This window comes from Schistocerca gregaria, chromosome 3 (genome assembly GCF_023897955.1).
Source record: "Schistocerca gregaria isolate iqSchGreg1 chromosome 3, iqSchGreg1.2, whole genome shotgun sequence".
Taxonomy (NCBI): Eukaryota; Metazoa; Arthropoda; class Insecta; order Orthoptera; family Acrididae; genus Schistocerca; species Schistocerca gregaria.
Window position 1 is genome coordinate 92,407,899 of NC_064922.1, and position 16,140 is coordinate 92,424,038.

A 16,140-nucleotide genomic window follows, 5' to 3' on the forward strand; every position below is an offset into this window, starting at 1 on the left:
AAGGGAACGCAGAAAGAAAAAAAGAACGAGAAAACAGCGGACGGACTGTTCGGGTCTCAGGCTTCTGATAACAGCAGGATAGACATACAGTACGGAAGGGAACAGGTGTTGCGAAGCTTGGGGTTCCATGGTAGTCGAGCACGTACTCACCAAAGAGTAGTGAGTCTCTTCGGGGACCTATGTTTGTTACGAGATACACAACAGTACATAACAGTGCAAGTGATTGCTGGCTTGTTAGAAAACACAATTCACTCTTTTATTCAAATTTGCATGCTTCATACAAGTAAGAGAACGATGAAACCAAACAGAGAGAACACTTGTGGAGTTTCTCAGGTGGAAATGCCGGGAGGGACGCTGGTCAATGGCTTGCAGTGCGCCGGACACATTTTTGTAGTGCCGACCTTGGGCGCCCGATACACAGTATGCTTCACAGATAAGATCTGCGGCGTAAGGTCCCTATCAGCGGGAGTTTCACAACCCAGAAGTGGAAAGGGAAGGAAGGCTGTCTTTAGACAAGTCTAGGATGCAATTATTATGCGCAAAACGTAGAAGGTTGCTTTCTTCGGAAATCACCGGACGCTATATGTACCATGTCGTAAATTGAGTGAGAACCCACTGTCTGGGGCGCCGTTGAAGGTGTGAGATGCCACTGGAGGCTACCTTCGCAAAAAGCAAGTTTTTACACAACACAGGAATTGCCAGGACTGGCTAATGTAAATAAACTTGTAGGCTAGAGAAAGAAACTCGACTACGCCGACGAGGACTCACCGCACTGGCGAAACACACACACACACAGAGAGAGAGAGAGAGAGAGAGAGAGAGAGAGAGAGAGAGAGAGAGAGACGCCTTTTTCCAGCACTAAATGGCAGGACGCGCGTTAGCGGTGAACTGCCTCAATAGCTCAGTGAAGGGGGCCAGTGTTATGTAAGAAACGTTTTTATTGCAAGTAGGCGATCCGAAGATCCGTAGCCCAGCAAATCCGAACAGAATGACGAGTACAAAAGACACCAAGCGGGCTTCGCTTGTGGCGAGCATTTGGTACAACAGCAGTTTCTCATTTTGATCGTTCGACTTCAGACTTTTTCGTTGGGGGCTCCACGGTCAGGCTTCACCACCGCTGGGTCTGTGACACCGCCAACACATGAACTAAGGCACGTGACGACATTTCGGTCTGATCTGCACTTTGGCTGGTTCTGCAGCCACTTGAGCCTCTACAGTTTGCTATGGCGAGGTCGAGTCGCTACCGTGTGATGACGCGCTGGGGAAACTCTGTCTTTTCTTGTACGACTGTGCAATTGCAATTGCTTCACTTACACGACTATCAAATTTACAGCAGTCTGTTTTATCAGATGTACCTAGGTTTTATTATAATATTTTTGTTAGTCAAATGATTTACGAGTCATTTTAACAGAATAAACCGAATTAACTGTGATTCTTGTTCCATTCAGAAGCCACTGAATTCCTAATTCATTATTTGTGTATCTAATTAACGTATGTCAGATTACAGAATCCAATTTGCATGCCTCCTTTAAAATAAACAAGACGCCTTTCCACAAGTTCGAGGTGTCACTCTGGTGGCTGCAACTCATTTTGCCTTCCCTTGTCGCTTTCTAAACTCAACCTCGAATTGTAATACATTTTTGGAAAACAACTTTCACCGGCTTCGAGCCGATCCTATAGGGCCGTTTGGTCATGCCGTATTAGTGTGCGTCGTCCCAATTGATTCTGTGCACATCTACATGTATTCTTTCCAATGTTCCAAATATTTCTGCACGTCGTTTTCTCTTAGGATGATCACCAACTCGTGAAAATATATCCAGTATCCAATAATATTTTTTTGGTTTTGTTTGTGTCTTAGTTTTAAGTCAGTTGAGCAACGAGCATCCTGAAGGGTGGGTGACAAAGACTTGGCTCACTGCTGAGCTGCATTCTTTGCACTCTTCGGTGTCTATGGCTTTCTTGTAAGTCTTTATGTGCTTTCTCAAAATGTCCGTTTTTACCGAAATACATGTAAAAAAAATACCTGGAAAATAAGTAATTTGTAGAGAAGTAATTACTTTGTTGCACTTAGTGAAAAGAAGACAGAAAGGCCTATAATTCTTAACGGAACAGTAAATTAGTTTTTTCCTGTATTTTACAGTTGTTTCTATAAACAATTTCCAAGGTAAACACTAGGTACAATACGTGCATCAAACAATTTATGTGTCGAACAATATTTCTCCTATAATTTTCAGAAAGTTCAGAATCTAAATAGAGGCTGTACATAAAAGTCCGGGAACACCTTCAATTATTTATTGCACAAGAACTAAACATTGAACAGATATCATACATATCGCATTTTGAAGAGAAACTCCGAAAGTATTTTTTAGAAACATTCGATACGCGAACCGTGAGTGACCCGGCAGACGTCAATACGGTAATCGAATTCTCGCCATACCCGTCCCGCCAGTCGGGAAATTGTCTCCCGCAGCTCTGCAACATGACATGGTAGAGGCAACACATACTCCCGATCTTTAATGTGTCCCCACAGAAAAAAGTCACACGGAGAGAGACCTGCTCATCGGGGAGGCCATTTCATGAAACAGCTGTCCCCTTCCGTAGCACGGCCGATCCACCGATGCGGCAGCTCCGTGTCCAGATACCCACGAACTTCACGATGAAAACGGGTGGAGTCCCATCCCGATAAAAAGATGAACGTAGAGTCCGATTGCATTTGAGGCATCAGCCATAGCTGCAACATGTCCAAGTAGGAATGTCCAGTGACAATGCTCTCGGCGAAGTGCTCAAGCACCTGATCTCGCCATGTTAGCCACTAGCGCGGACTATCGGCAAATTACCAAACTACGCTGTGGCGGTATAGACGAAAAACACTATCAGGTTTTCTCTTCAAAATGACATATCTATGATATCTGTACAATATTTGGTTCTTGTGGAATAAATAATTGAAGACACCCAGTATAATGACCGTGACATGAATTATACATCAATTACATTGTAGCCAGCATACGCACGTGTGGGCTCTTATTTACCAAGCAAGGTTACTTCGAACGCATTTACTGCATGCCTATTATCCCCAAGGCATGTGTGTTCTGCACAAGACTTTGCTTCAGTACAAATTACTTGACACGAATACAACATTACTATACATACACAGTGATTCTATCTCAATATTAGGCGACAGCTTGCGAAAGCACAGTAATCAGAAACCTCACAGGAGAAAAACGTTTAATGTGATCTCTTAAATAAATCTCGTTCCCGGACAGCATAGTTTCAATGCTACTAAACCGTTTGTTTCAGTTGGTTTCTTTTACATCTAGTTGCTATGATTTTTCCATATAAAAACGATATTTTCCGACGTAATATTGGTTACCTTTATCTGATCCTCTTTCTGAATACTCTACACGGCCAGTTGAAGGTCACTTACAACACAGGATCTGCGAAATCAATATCGTCTTTTTTGTGATGATTCGAAAGTTCAACCTGAAGCAAGCGCTCTACTTTGGCGACACGCAAGGCTAACTACTGCAGCGATGAATGTACGAGCCCGCCATCGCATACAGCTGTAGCGCACGAGCCTTTGCCGTTTGGTGCCAGTGCTGGGTTTCACGCCCTCCATTCCGTATCCGTCCAAGACTAAACAAACACAACACTACATTCCGCACGCACTCACAGCAATCGTCCAAGCATACAGATAGAAACTTGACATTTCGTAACGGGTGGGAGCGAGGCAATGATCAATTACCTGCCCAGCACAGAACTGTGAGGTTTCTGGCTTGTCCTCAGCACTCATTTCTAGCGTATAGGACTGATTTTAATACGAGTTATTACGACTGAGTGTTCGAATTGTGGTTTAGAACGAGGAAGAAGATACAGAACAAGCGGAGTGAACCCAAAGGCTGATCTCGAGCACTAGATATGGTAAACGCGGTGGTCTGCTACGACCGTTAATAGTGCATTGCTTTGGAACTTATTTCAAACTGTTTCATTAAGTAAAGGAGGGTGGTCTACTAAGGCTATGAATGGTACATTGCCTTATTACCTATTTCAAACCGTTTCGTTAGAACTTATTGTCTGAGTCTATGGCAGAAAGCGCCTCTTAACAGCAGTCAATACGTTGTTTTCTGTATCATACAGTGTGCCTGTTTTTCATAGCAAGTGATTGGTAACGCAATTACGAAGCTATAACAAACGCCCCAATTAACGTGCTGGTAAAAACAAAGTATAAGGGCTGCAGACAAAGCAGCGACGGTGACTACACGTAACAACTGCTGTTGAATTAGACAATTAGTGACATCAGTGCTAAAACAATAGGTTGTGATTTCGGACCTTCTCGATGGAGGAAAGCTAATTATAAAACGCACGCATGGCATACAGAGCGCAAAACAGAGATTCTAGAACGCACGATGTTTTAGCAGTGCGGATTTTTTTATTTTTTTAAAATTTGAAATGCGTCACAGTCCACTAAAAGAACGGTGCCCGTGACCCAGTGAAAGTCGGAAGGTTCTGCAGGAAATTCATCACTTCTGTCTCTAAGCTGGTCGTAGGTTGTTTTCCAAAAATGAACAGCATAGAGACAGCAGTGATGTCACTTTCTGCAGGACCTGACCATCATTTTGCGGGACAATGCTCAAGCACGTTGTTACTGATTTGTTTGACTGATGGGGCTGCTAAGTGCTATACCACCTATTGCACTCCCCTGACTTAAGCCCTCGTAAGTTCAGCTCGATTTCTAAACTGAAGGAAACACTTCACGACATTCGCTTCAGAACCACTACAAATTCGCCGGGCAATAGGCTGCGCCGCTCGAACTGTCAACGGAACTGGCACTGCTAAGAGTATCCTACGACTTCCACATCGCTGGCAACGGGTTATACAAAATGCTGGTGACTACTTTGAAGGTCAGTAAAACTTTGAAACACGTATCTATTTTTGTACGAGCTGTAAATAAATAGTTGCCACTATTAAAGTTCCAACAATCGTATATAACCTTTCTTTTGAACGTATACGAACACGAATGTGAATAAATAAATCTACAACTTTAGTGGATGCAATTATCTTTTGGGGACCAACTAGCTGGTTGTTCTACCTAGACGCGCGCGTCCACGCTGGTGCAATACCAGTGGGACAAACTGTGCCTCAACTTCCCTCCACAATGACGGCCACACACCGACTACCCTCAGATAAGCTAACATCCTTCAATTAGTGGCTTGTGACGACATTACAGCGTCATCCGAGCTATACCACATAATGACATCGTTTTCTGAATTGTATGCATATTGTACGTGTTATTGCCGGCCGCGGTGGTCTCGCGGTTCTAGGCGCGCAGTCCGGAACCGTGCGGCTGCTACGGTCGCAGGTTCGAATCCTGCCTCGGGCATGGATGTGTGTGATGCCCTTAGGTTAGTTAGGTTTAAGTAATTCTAAGTTCTAGGGGACTGATAACCACAGCAGTTGAGTCCCATAGTGCTCAGAGCCATTTTTTTGTACATGTTACTAATTCAGGTACATGAAATTTTCTGCATTGTTCGGGACATTATGATACGCATGGTAGTCCTTCATTGAGTGCTGTTCTGTATGAATGAAAATCAAGTTTACAATATGTGTGTAGATTGGACCGAGTACATGCAACTGAAGAAGTGATGTAAACGCGAAGAACAAAAACTGCAAAGGAAGTTGCACAGTTAAAATTGGCTATTGTTATGTATATTCGATCAAACAATGGCAATTCATTCGCGCAGTATGGATATGAATCTAGGACTTTTGACTTGTTGCAGCCGAGAAAGGTCAGTTGATTCAAAAAGGTTTTAGAAACCGTGAAAAAGTGAAGTAGCGCTTTCATTTCATTTTCATATATTTTGGCTTATTATTTAGTTACGAAGTACATTCTTTAGCGAAATTCTAATTGACATAAAAATAACATACATGAAGCTCTCAGCTGTACACAGTGATAAGAGGCAAACAGGTAGTTTTGAGAAACTGTACGGTAAAGTTTCAATAAATTTTCAATAACAAAGTATTTCAAGCACATGCAATGTGATTTTTGAGTCATTTACGCCATGTTTTCAAATATATTTACAATAAGAAGATGTTTTTACAATGGTGAATTCTATCTGAAATTGTATTCTTAAAACTATATCATCAAGAGGAATTCAACACTGTTTACTTGCTAACTGTGTGACCATTGAAACAACCTGCGTTCTGGTCCAAAGTACCGTTATCCAAAATGGCAGCGATGACGCACAAAACCCCAACCTGCGTTCTGGCCTAAAGTACCGTTATCCAAGATGGCGGCGGGGACGTCAGTTGCCACAAGTGCCACACACCCCTGCCACTCCCTTGGCGGGAAGCTTGAATTTTGGCGGGAAGATAGAACTATTGGACTACCTCCACTTACCAAGCCCCCACCCGAGAAAAATGGCGGGAACTTCAAACTCCATCAGGACAAGGCAACTTCTACTAGCCTAAGAAAATCGCGGGAAGACAGGGCACTTTGGCCACCTCCAATAACCTAAGTCACCCGACAGCCACCTCCTCCTAGCAACTGGTGCCAAGTTTGAATTTGGGCGGCAAAGAAAGGTCACTTGGGGTTTCTCTACAAAACTAAGAAGCTGGCGCGAAATAAGGGACACTTGGGCTACCACCACTAACCTGTCACCCGTTCGCCACCTCATCCTAGGGATTGGTGAGAAAAGGACTCAGCCTGCACTGGGCTGATGGAGAGAGGAAGGAGTGTATTTACTTTGGAAGAATTTATTTAGGGATGGATTATATTTATCACACTGGTACAAAACACACTCTCTGACATGCTTGGGGTCATGTCACACAGCCTACAGACATTCGAACCAGTAAAAGACTCTGAAAAATGCTTGCTAATCGTCAACTGTCGAAATCATGCACCACTCTTAATTTAAACAACTTGAGCCACTACTGCCATCCGGCGTGTTCGCCACAAGGTCCAGAGACAAACTGACCTAGTGCACAGTACCGCTGCCAGAGAGCGCTATCATCCCTGTCATCTATTCGACCGCTTTCTCTCTCCTGCAATTCTAATGGGACACGTCTGACATGCCTAGCCTGCGTGTGCTCATAGCGACGTCGCATTGTATAGCCAACACGCGCATATGGACGTCGCATCTCTATCTAAATAAGCGCCAAGTCATCCTCTGGACCGCGGGCGTGTGTGTTCACCGCCGTTGATGTCATTCCCATCCCTAGCTGCGCTCCAGCGAAGACCTATCTGCAGAGCGACTCACCCTCACAGACGCTATAGAAAAACTGTTCCACCACTCGCGACCAGTGTGTGAGACGTGCATACTGACGTCGCAGATTATGCAATAGAAAACTGCTCGCGATTGTAACGGAACTCGTGCGACTTGTGTTGTCAGCGCGCGCATGGTGACGTCACAGCGTATAGCCCGTATACATATACAGGTGTCACAGACGGTGCAATAGAAATCTGCTCGCGACTAAAAACGGAACACGTGTGCGCCGCTGCCCCAGCCCCGATCCCACCAGGGCTGCGGCCGCCACCAGCACCGCTCTGGCGCCCATGGGCCACCTCCCTCAGGCTAGCGGGTTACGGCTGCAGCAACCAGCCTGATCACAGTGGCCCCATTCCACAGCGCAGTCTCCTCCGCCGTCACGTCATTGCCAACAGCGTGAGGTACAGCACACACACCCCTGTCCACCTCGCCACAGAACTCCAAGGCGTGCTCCCACCAATCCCATCATGCCTGCTAATTGTTAACTGTTCAAATAAAGCATTCCGCAACCTAAACACATTCAAATTACTAAATCAAAATAATTGCAGTACAGACCTGCAAGCTGCTTCTAAATAACGCAGTACAGTGACGTGTAGACACGCTCAGTACTCGTAAACTGTCCAAATAGCGAATAGCACAGACTTCAGGCCTGCTCGCAAAATAATGCAACAGACACGAAATCAACGCGCTCAAGCACCGCACCCCACCAACACCGACCCAAAGGAAGGCCTCGGCGCTTGTTGGTGACGTCACGTCAGCTAGGCACGGCGAACGCCAGGTCTGTTGCTGGCAGAAGCGCCTGGGCGTGCTTATCACTATAAATCTCTTATTTTTGGACAAAATGTTTGGTATTGTTTTGGATTCTGCAGTTTTATTTAGATGAAAGATTTACTTACTATTGTAAAGCTACAAATGAAGATCATAATTCTGTATTACTGAATCCTGTCGAAACAAACGTAGATCAATATGAGAAGCTGCTTTGCCCCATCTCAAGCTTCGGAAATTTTACATTCAAGTAACTATATTTACTTGATCCATTTTGCTATCGAAACTTACCCCAAAGCCCTTACAATTAACACGTTTCGTTTATTTATTTATTTTCGTTTCACATTGTCACTGGAAATGTGAACTAATTTACATGTGTAAATGTCCAACTGTAGCCAGTCATTAGATTACAGTCGTTTTCAACGAAAGGAATTCTAAACAGGAAACAAAATAGCTTCATACATCGAAACTTTTTTAAACATGGACATTAGAGAAGATAAATATTCCCCTCTTGCAACTGAAAGAAGAAACTTTATAACATAAAAAATTTTTATTTGTTAAAACAAGTATCTCTATTTTGCCTCTTCTTCTGTCCCCCACCTCCTTCCCCAACGTGTACAATCGCATGATACTTCATTAACATTCTGTGCTCCTCACCCGATAGTCAACCAAGATACCTAAAGAACAGCACCAATATGTCCACAGTTTCTTGTAAAAGCAACCCAGTACAAATTTTACTTCCTCAGATTTACAAATCAGGTAAAGAAGCACGAATTCTGTTGCTGCTGGACCACGAAGTTGTTTTTGTATGTCAATCGTTAAAACAGGTGGAAATTTAAGTTCAGGAGTACACTATTTGTTAAGAAGTGTAATGAATTGCACAATTAATTGATTGCAGGAATCTCTCAGAACAATGTGTGTTGGTCAACCACCGCCAATAGTTTCACATTTTCCTGTGTCAGAGAGGGAGACAGCACCATTGTGTGTATGCCTGCGACACACCTGGCGTTCGCCGTGCCTAGCTGACGTGACGTCACCAACAAGCGCCGAGGCCTTCCTTTGAGTCGGTGTTGACCCCACCCCCTTCTCCACTGGACCGCACAGGAGGTTAGCGGCAGTCCCCGTGAAGTGACGCGGCAGTCAGCTCTCAAACCACGCACAGACATCCGTCTGGGTTCTGCACACATGGGGCAGTGGCATCCCCATCGTATCGTCAAATACGGGAAGACTCGTACTAAATTATACTGCACTCCCACGGAGGACAGAAGCTTGAATATTAGAAAGTGAAAGCATATTCTTGGCACGAGCACCGCATTCGTTATTACTAGTAGCAGCTATGTTTCTGATACTTCAGCTGTTTACATGCGCACATTCTGACAAACATACAACTGAACGAGAATCTGAAATTACAAACATCGCAGCTATTTCTCGGTTACCGTGATCTACGAACTTATATGAGTAAAGCACATCAGTTGACATGTTTTGCATTCAGTAACACTGTTTACCATCGACTGTCCGTTGCCGTGGTTTCCAGCCGAGATCTTCTCATGACCTTAGGTACTGCATCCTCTCTGCAACGTACGTCTGAGGGAAGTCGCGTAGTTCACACACGAGAGCACGAATTTTCTATACGGTGCTTTTCATTGAGAAAATTCTCTTACTGTTTTGCGATAATGTCCTTTCGCGATTGAGTGGGTATTCTAAGATACACTTTAATCTCTCATCTTCCTCGAAGATCTCGGTAATGGGCTCGAATATTTCCGCGGCTTTGTGACGCTACTCACAAATTTTAAGGAAGTCGATTACGACAATGGACGTCGGTATCTCTAGTCAACAGCCAAACCACGTATAACATTCACACATTGTCCCTGTTCGTAGAATGACAAAGGGACAGTCAAACTGACGTGGTACCACACAATATGCTCACCGCTTGATGGTCTGCGAACACAGAGAATTGCTTCAGTTGTTTGCGTCGTATGGATACAGACTAGGATGCTTAGGGCAGAGTGACGTTAAATTAAAAGATTTCGTAACTGCCATATTTGTCATTCGTCCCCCGAGTGATCGACAAGCCACGCTGGATTTGTGTATCACACAAATTTAGGAAGACAAAAGGGTCCATTAGTTTTCAAGAGACAAATTTTTATTATTGCACGACACACAGTTCAGGAGACATGAAATTTTATACGACGGTGTTCGATGTTTTCAATAATCCGGGATGGGGGATTTAATGGTATGTGAGAAACTACTCGAAGAGTCACAAATGACAAAAACCTGTGTCTTGGTCAGAGCTGTCGATGTATTGGTTCTTTCAAATTTATAGTGGAGTTAAACCTTTGAGCATACGACGTATGTCATGGGTCCTGGTTACAGCACTGGCTGACGGGTACTTTTCATGCACATATTGTGTGTTTTGGCATGACAATGCTTCAACAATAGCCTAATTACTACCATATGCGCAGTCGAGCATGATACTCCGCGCGGGGATGATGGAATACGCAGAATCCCTTATGGCCACTCCCAGCATCCTCGACGCGGGGTGCACATGTAGTATACACGTCGTCTTTTGCACACAGAAAATTAACCGTGTTAATGCCGTCTCTACTGAAGGTTTTTATTGCCTGAGGAGTGGGGTGGGTGGTTTTTTGTAACATGAAATAAAAACAAGGGCAATCGAACGAATCATTTTCTGTGCTAGTAGTGGATATTGCATGCGCCTATATAAAAATGGAATTCATGTGGACATACAGCAAAAAATACTGTAACTTTGCGCTGTCTGCGAAAAAAAGAGGTAGGGATTTTTCAAGATTGAAATTTATTTAGATATACTTATATATTTTTCGCAAGAATAGTAGTTGCTGACAAATTAGCTATCTCAAACAACCGCAGCAGAGAAATGAAGCGCTGATGAACGTGCTGATTTCGTAGATGTGCGTAATTTAGAGCAGCGTCTGTGAGTCGTATCGCTGACAATCGAGTCGACGGTGGTCGGCAGAGGTGATCAGCTTCTCTTCTTTCGCAACTTGTCCCTGACGCAGAACCCGGCGCCGGCGCAGACAGCCCACCAGATAAGGGCGGCGCGTGTGGGCGGATCGCCCGAACGTTCGAGCGTATCAGGTGACTCAAACTGTGGCGCTACACTTGTTAGTGGATTAGTCGGCGAACAAAGAGCAAAGAAACCTTCTCATATCAGACTGACGAAACGGTATCAGATCGACACGTTTCTGCTGGCTTTAATCGCTTCCCTTTGCAATCGACCCAGTTTTTTGGAATGGGTAAATAATTACTCTGTTTGCAACCACAAAATTCGTAGGAATGGAAAATAGCTGCAAATGAAGTTTCTGTTTTCTTTCCAAAGAAGTGTTTAACATCTTACACAGCAGAACAGGAAAGGTGACGACGAGTCGGTACCAACAGCTAGGAGGCACTGTAATGGCCATACTCTTTATAGCTGCTGTACCGTTCGGATCTTTACGTCTCGAAACCAATATTTCCTTGTGATTGTCTTTTTAATATCAAATTAAATACTTTTACCATACTCAATTATTTCCTCTGTAACTTTTTAAACTTTTTGTCCCAAATGGTCTATGTTACTTCCATAGTGTTCGCGTCAATATCGACAAAAACAGGAGTATTCTTAAACATTAGTTATTTGCCGTGGGTTCACAGCTTTGCTTTGTCGAATATTTCACCTCGTGTAAGAACTTATGCATTTTTAACATATGTATTCTTGATGGGATGGATAGGGTGTGTGCCTGCTGTTTGCATATACAGGAGATGCTGGCTGTAGTTCGCGAACCGTTGAATGTGGTTTTGGCTGTGATCACTAGCCTTCAGGCTACCGCCCCGGGGAGTGACGGTGGCGGAGATTCTGGAGCGTCGCATGGGACACCTCAGGTATCGCTTGTTTCGCCCAGGGGCTCTACTGCCGAGGCGCCTTCTAGTGAACCCGAAGCGGTGGACCCGCAGGGTGAGTGGCGCGTGGTAACGCGTTAGCATCGCTCGAGACGGAGGGCCAATATGGAGCCTGGCTGTATGGCCTCGCCTATTCATCCTGTGAGTGAACAAGTGGCCGATCCTTCAGCAGAGCGTTCAGAACTGGAAAGAAAGCCAATGTGCACTCGGTATATCTGCCCGGGGGGAGATGGGGATGCGGCTATCGAGCGCGCAGGGTGCAGTCGTCTCCAAGTTGTAGCTCACGTCGGCACCAACGACGCTTGACGCGTAAGTTCTGCGGCCATCCTCAGTTCTTACAGGCGGCTGGCGGAAGCCGTGAAGACTGCTGGCCTGGCACGCGTGATGCAAGCAGAGCTCGCAATTTGCAGCATCATTCCCTTAGTTGATCGGGGCCCTTTGGTTTGGAGCCGAGTGGAGGGTCTCAACCAAATGCTTCGTTGATCTGTGACAAGTCTTGGCTGCAGATTTCTGAACCTGACCTGCGCTACTGGATGCGTATTTGTAGGACTCTCCTTGACAGGCAAGGGGTGCACTACATAAAGGAAGCAGTTACTCGGGTAGCATAGTACTTGTGGAGTGCACATGTTGGAAATCAGGCCGCGTGCAGAGTAAAGACAGTTCGACTGTAAAAATTTTATCACTAAACTGTCAAAGCATTCGTAACAAAGTTTCCGAATTTTGCTGCCCTCCACCACAGTTCTCAATCTCAAACAGTTCTTGGGACTTAGAGCTGGTTAAAACTCGAGGTAAAAAGCGCTGAGGTATTTAGTTTATGGTCTCGCGGTTCTAGGCGCTTCAGTCTGGAACCGCACGACCGTTACGGTCGCAGGATCGAATCCTGCCTCGGGCATGGATGTGTGTGATGTCCTTAAGGTTAGTTAGGTTAAGTAGTTCTAAGTTCTAGGGGACTGATGACCTCAGAAGTTAAGTCCCATAGTGCTCAGAGCCATTTGAACCATTTTTATTTAGTTTATTATGTTTATCGGAAAGACAGATTAGACGCGGTAGGAGGGCGAGTGTTCACTGCAGTCGACATTAATATTGTATCTACTGATGTTGCAATTGAGTGTGAAAGTAAAGTTATCTGGCCGGGCATAAAGGTATAGACTGGGACGCGTATGAATTCACTGGAGGGGGTACAGTCAGTCAGTCTTGCGAAGTACTTGTCAACACGTTCTCCGAAAACGTGTCTTGAGCAGCTTATTTGGGAGCTCACACGCAATGGAAATATCTTGGACCTTGCAGCCACAAACAGGCCGGACCTTCCTGATGGTGTCAGTACAGAGACGGGGATTAGCGATCATGATATCGTAGCGGCTATGGTTACGGGTTACTAGAACATCAAGAGGGCTACGAACTAATTTCTGATAGAAAGAACAGATAAGAGTTGTTAGCAACGCCTTACACGATGAATTGCAATCATTTCGTTCTAGAATCATATACACTGCGGAATTATAGGCAAAGTTTACAAAGATTGTCAGTCTTGCTCTGGATAAGTACGTGCCTAGTAAGTAGTCTAAGGACGGAAAAGACGCACCGTGGATTAATTACGAAATTCGGAAAATTCTGAGGAAGCAAAGGCTGTTGCACTCTTGGTTCAAAAGACGACGTGCAAATAACCATAGGCAAAGATTAGTAGAGTTTCGTGCGTCTGTGAAAAGATCCATGAGCGAAGCATACAACAGCTATCTCCTTCATACGTTGAGTACAGATTTGACGGAGAAACCGAACAAACTCTGGTCCTATGTAAAATCGCTAAGCGGGTCTAAGCATTCCATTCAGTCACTCCTTGACCAGTCTGGTTTGGCAGCAGAAGGGAGCAAAAGGAAGGCCGAAGTATTAAATTCGACGTTTAAAAAATAGTGCATGCAGGAGAATCTTGCAAACGTACCATCGTTTGACCATCGCACAGAGTTCTGTATGGATGACATAGTAATATGCACACCTGGCGTAGGAAAACAGTTGAAAGAGTTGAAATGAAATAAATCGCCAGGTCCGGATGGAATGCCAATTCGGTTTTATAAAGGGTAGTCCACGTAATTGGCCCCTTACTTAGTTGGCATTTGCCGGGAATCTTCCGACCATCAGACGTGTCAAAATGCTTCAAATGAGCACTATGGGACTTAACATTTAGGTCCCCTTGAACTCAGAACTACTTAAAACTAACCAACCTAAGGACATCACACACATCCATGCCCGAGACAGGCAGGATTCGAACCTGCGACCGTAGCGGTCGCGCGGTTCCAGACTGAAACGCCTAGAACCGCTCGGCCACAGAGAGCTGCCGCAATGTGTCAAGTGAGTGCAAAAAAGCGCATGTGACTCCTGTATATAAGAAGGGTAAAATAATGGTCCCGCCAATTTTCAGACTAATTTCCTTAACATCGGTTTGGAATTGTAGAGCATATTCGGAGTTAGAATATAATAAATTTCCTAGAGACTGAAAAGCTCATGTTTACGAATCAGCACGGCTTTAAAAAGCATCGTCCTGCGAACTATGGATTAAGGGCAACAAGCAGATTCCATATTTCTAGATTTACAAAAAGCATTCGACACGGTACACCACTGCGGACTGTTTACAAAGGTACATGCATATGGAATAGGCTCCCAGATATGTGACTGACTCGAAGACTTCTTAATAGAACCCAATACGTTGTCCTCAGCGGCGTGTGTTCATCGGAGACAGAGGTAACATCGGGAGTGCCACAGGGAAGTGTGATATGGTTCAAATGGCTCTGAGCACTATGGGACTTGACATCTGAGGTCATCAGTCCCCTAGAACTTAGAACTATTTAAACTTAACAAACCTAAGGACATCACACACATCCGTGCCCGAGGCAGGATTCGAACCTACGACGGTAGCGGTCGCGCGGTTCCAGACTGTAGCGCCGACGACCGCTCGGCCACCTCGGCCGGCGGAAGTGTGATATGACCGTTGCTACTTTCTATATACATAAATAGTCTGGCAGACTGAACTGGCAGCAATCTGCGGTTGTTCGCTGATGATGCTGTGGCGTACAGGAAGGTGTCGAAGTTGAGTGACTGTAGGAAGACAAAAGACGATGTAGGCAAAATTTCTAGATGGTGTGATGAATGGCAGCTGGCTCTTAATACAGTGAAATGGAAATCAATGCAGATGAGTGGGAAAAAGAAACGCGTAATGATCGAATACAGCATTAGTTGTGTCCTGCTTGACGCTGCTTTAAATATCTTGACGTAACGTTGCAAAGCAATATTAGGTGGAACGAGCATGTGAGCACTGTGGTGGGGAAAGCAAATGGTCGATTTCGGTTTACTGAGAGAATTTTAGGAAGCAGTGGTTCATCTGTAAAGGAAACCGCATACAGAAAGCTGTTGCGACCTATTTTTGAGTACTGCTCGAATGTTTGTGATCCGCCCCAGGATGGATCGAAAGAATAATAAGGCATTCATTTCGAAGAACGCTACTGGGAAAGTTCAGTGAACATGCATTTGGAAGTGACTGCAGAAGGATCCTACTGCTGCCAAAATACATTTCACGCAGGGTCCTTGAAGATAAGATACAAGAAATTAGGGCTCATACAGAGTCATGTAGCAGCCGTTGTTCCCTCGCTATATCTGCGAGTGGTACAGGAGAGGGGACGACTAGTTGTGGTACAAGGTACCCTCCACCACGCACCGTACAGTGGCCTACAGTGTATGTATGTAGATGTAGAGGACATTGCTGCATTCGCCCTCGCGCGACCGTTATCGGAAATGCACAGTGACCTACACAGTAAACAAGAAGAGTGGTGACTAGGGAAAATACATCAGACTGTGAAAGATTTCAAGACAGTTTGTGCACATACTATCAAGTATTTCGGCGTTTCCTCGAGAAATATCAGGATAAAAACTCACGATAAGCCGACCGAACGCACTCACTCCCAGGTGCACTAATACTGTGGTGGTAAAATTTCGGTTATCGGGCCGGGCCGGGCCGCAAGTGCCAAAGCGAGCGCGCGCTCAGCCACACTCCACACTTCCCCCACTGCGACGCTCGGCTGCCTGAGGGAGAGGATGGGAAGGGAAACCTGGGAACGCGCCGTGTTCAAATGCCAGCGCGGTTGCACCACATACTACTTCGTTTTAAACGTTTACATTTCTCATCTACTTAGGTCACAAACAAAAGAAATTTTCA

At 44.9% G+C, this 16,140-nt stretch overlaps 1 protein-coding gene across 1 annotated transcript in view; it reads right to left on the reverse strand.

The window, feature by feature from the left end:
• The window catches only part of LOC126356242 (E3 ubiquitin-protein ligase ZNRF2), a 143,771-nt gene that overhangs the window by 69,863 nt on the left and 57,768 nt on the right, over positions 1–16,140 (reverse strand). The gene's annotated exons all lie outside the window — the stretch shown is intronic.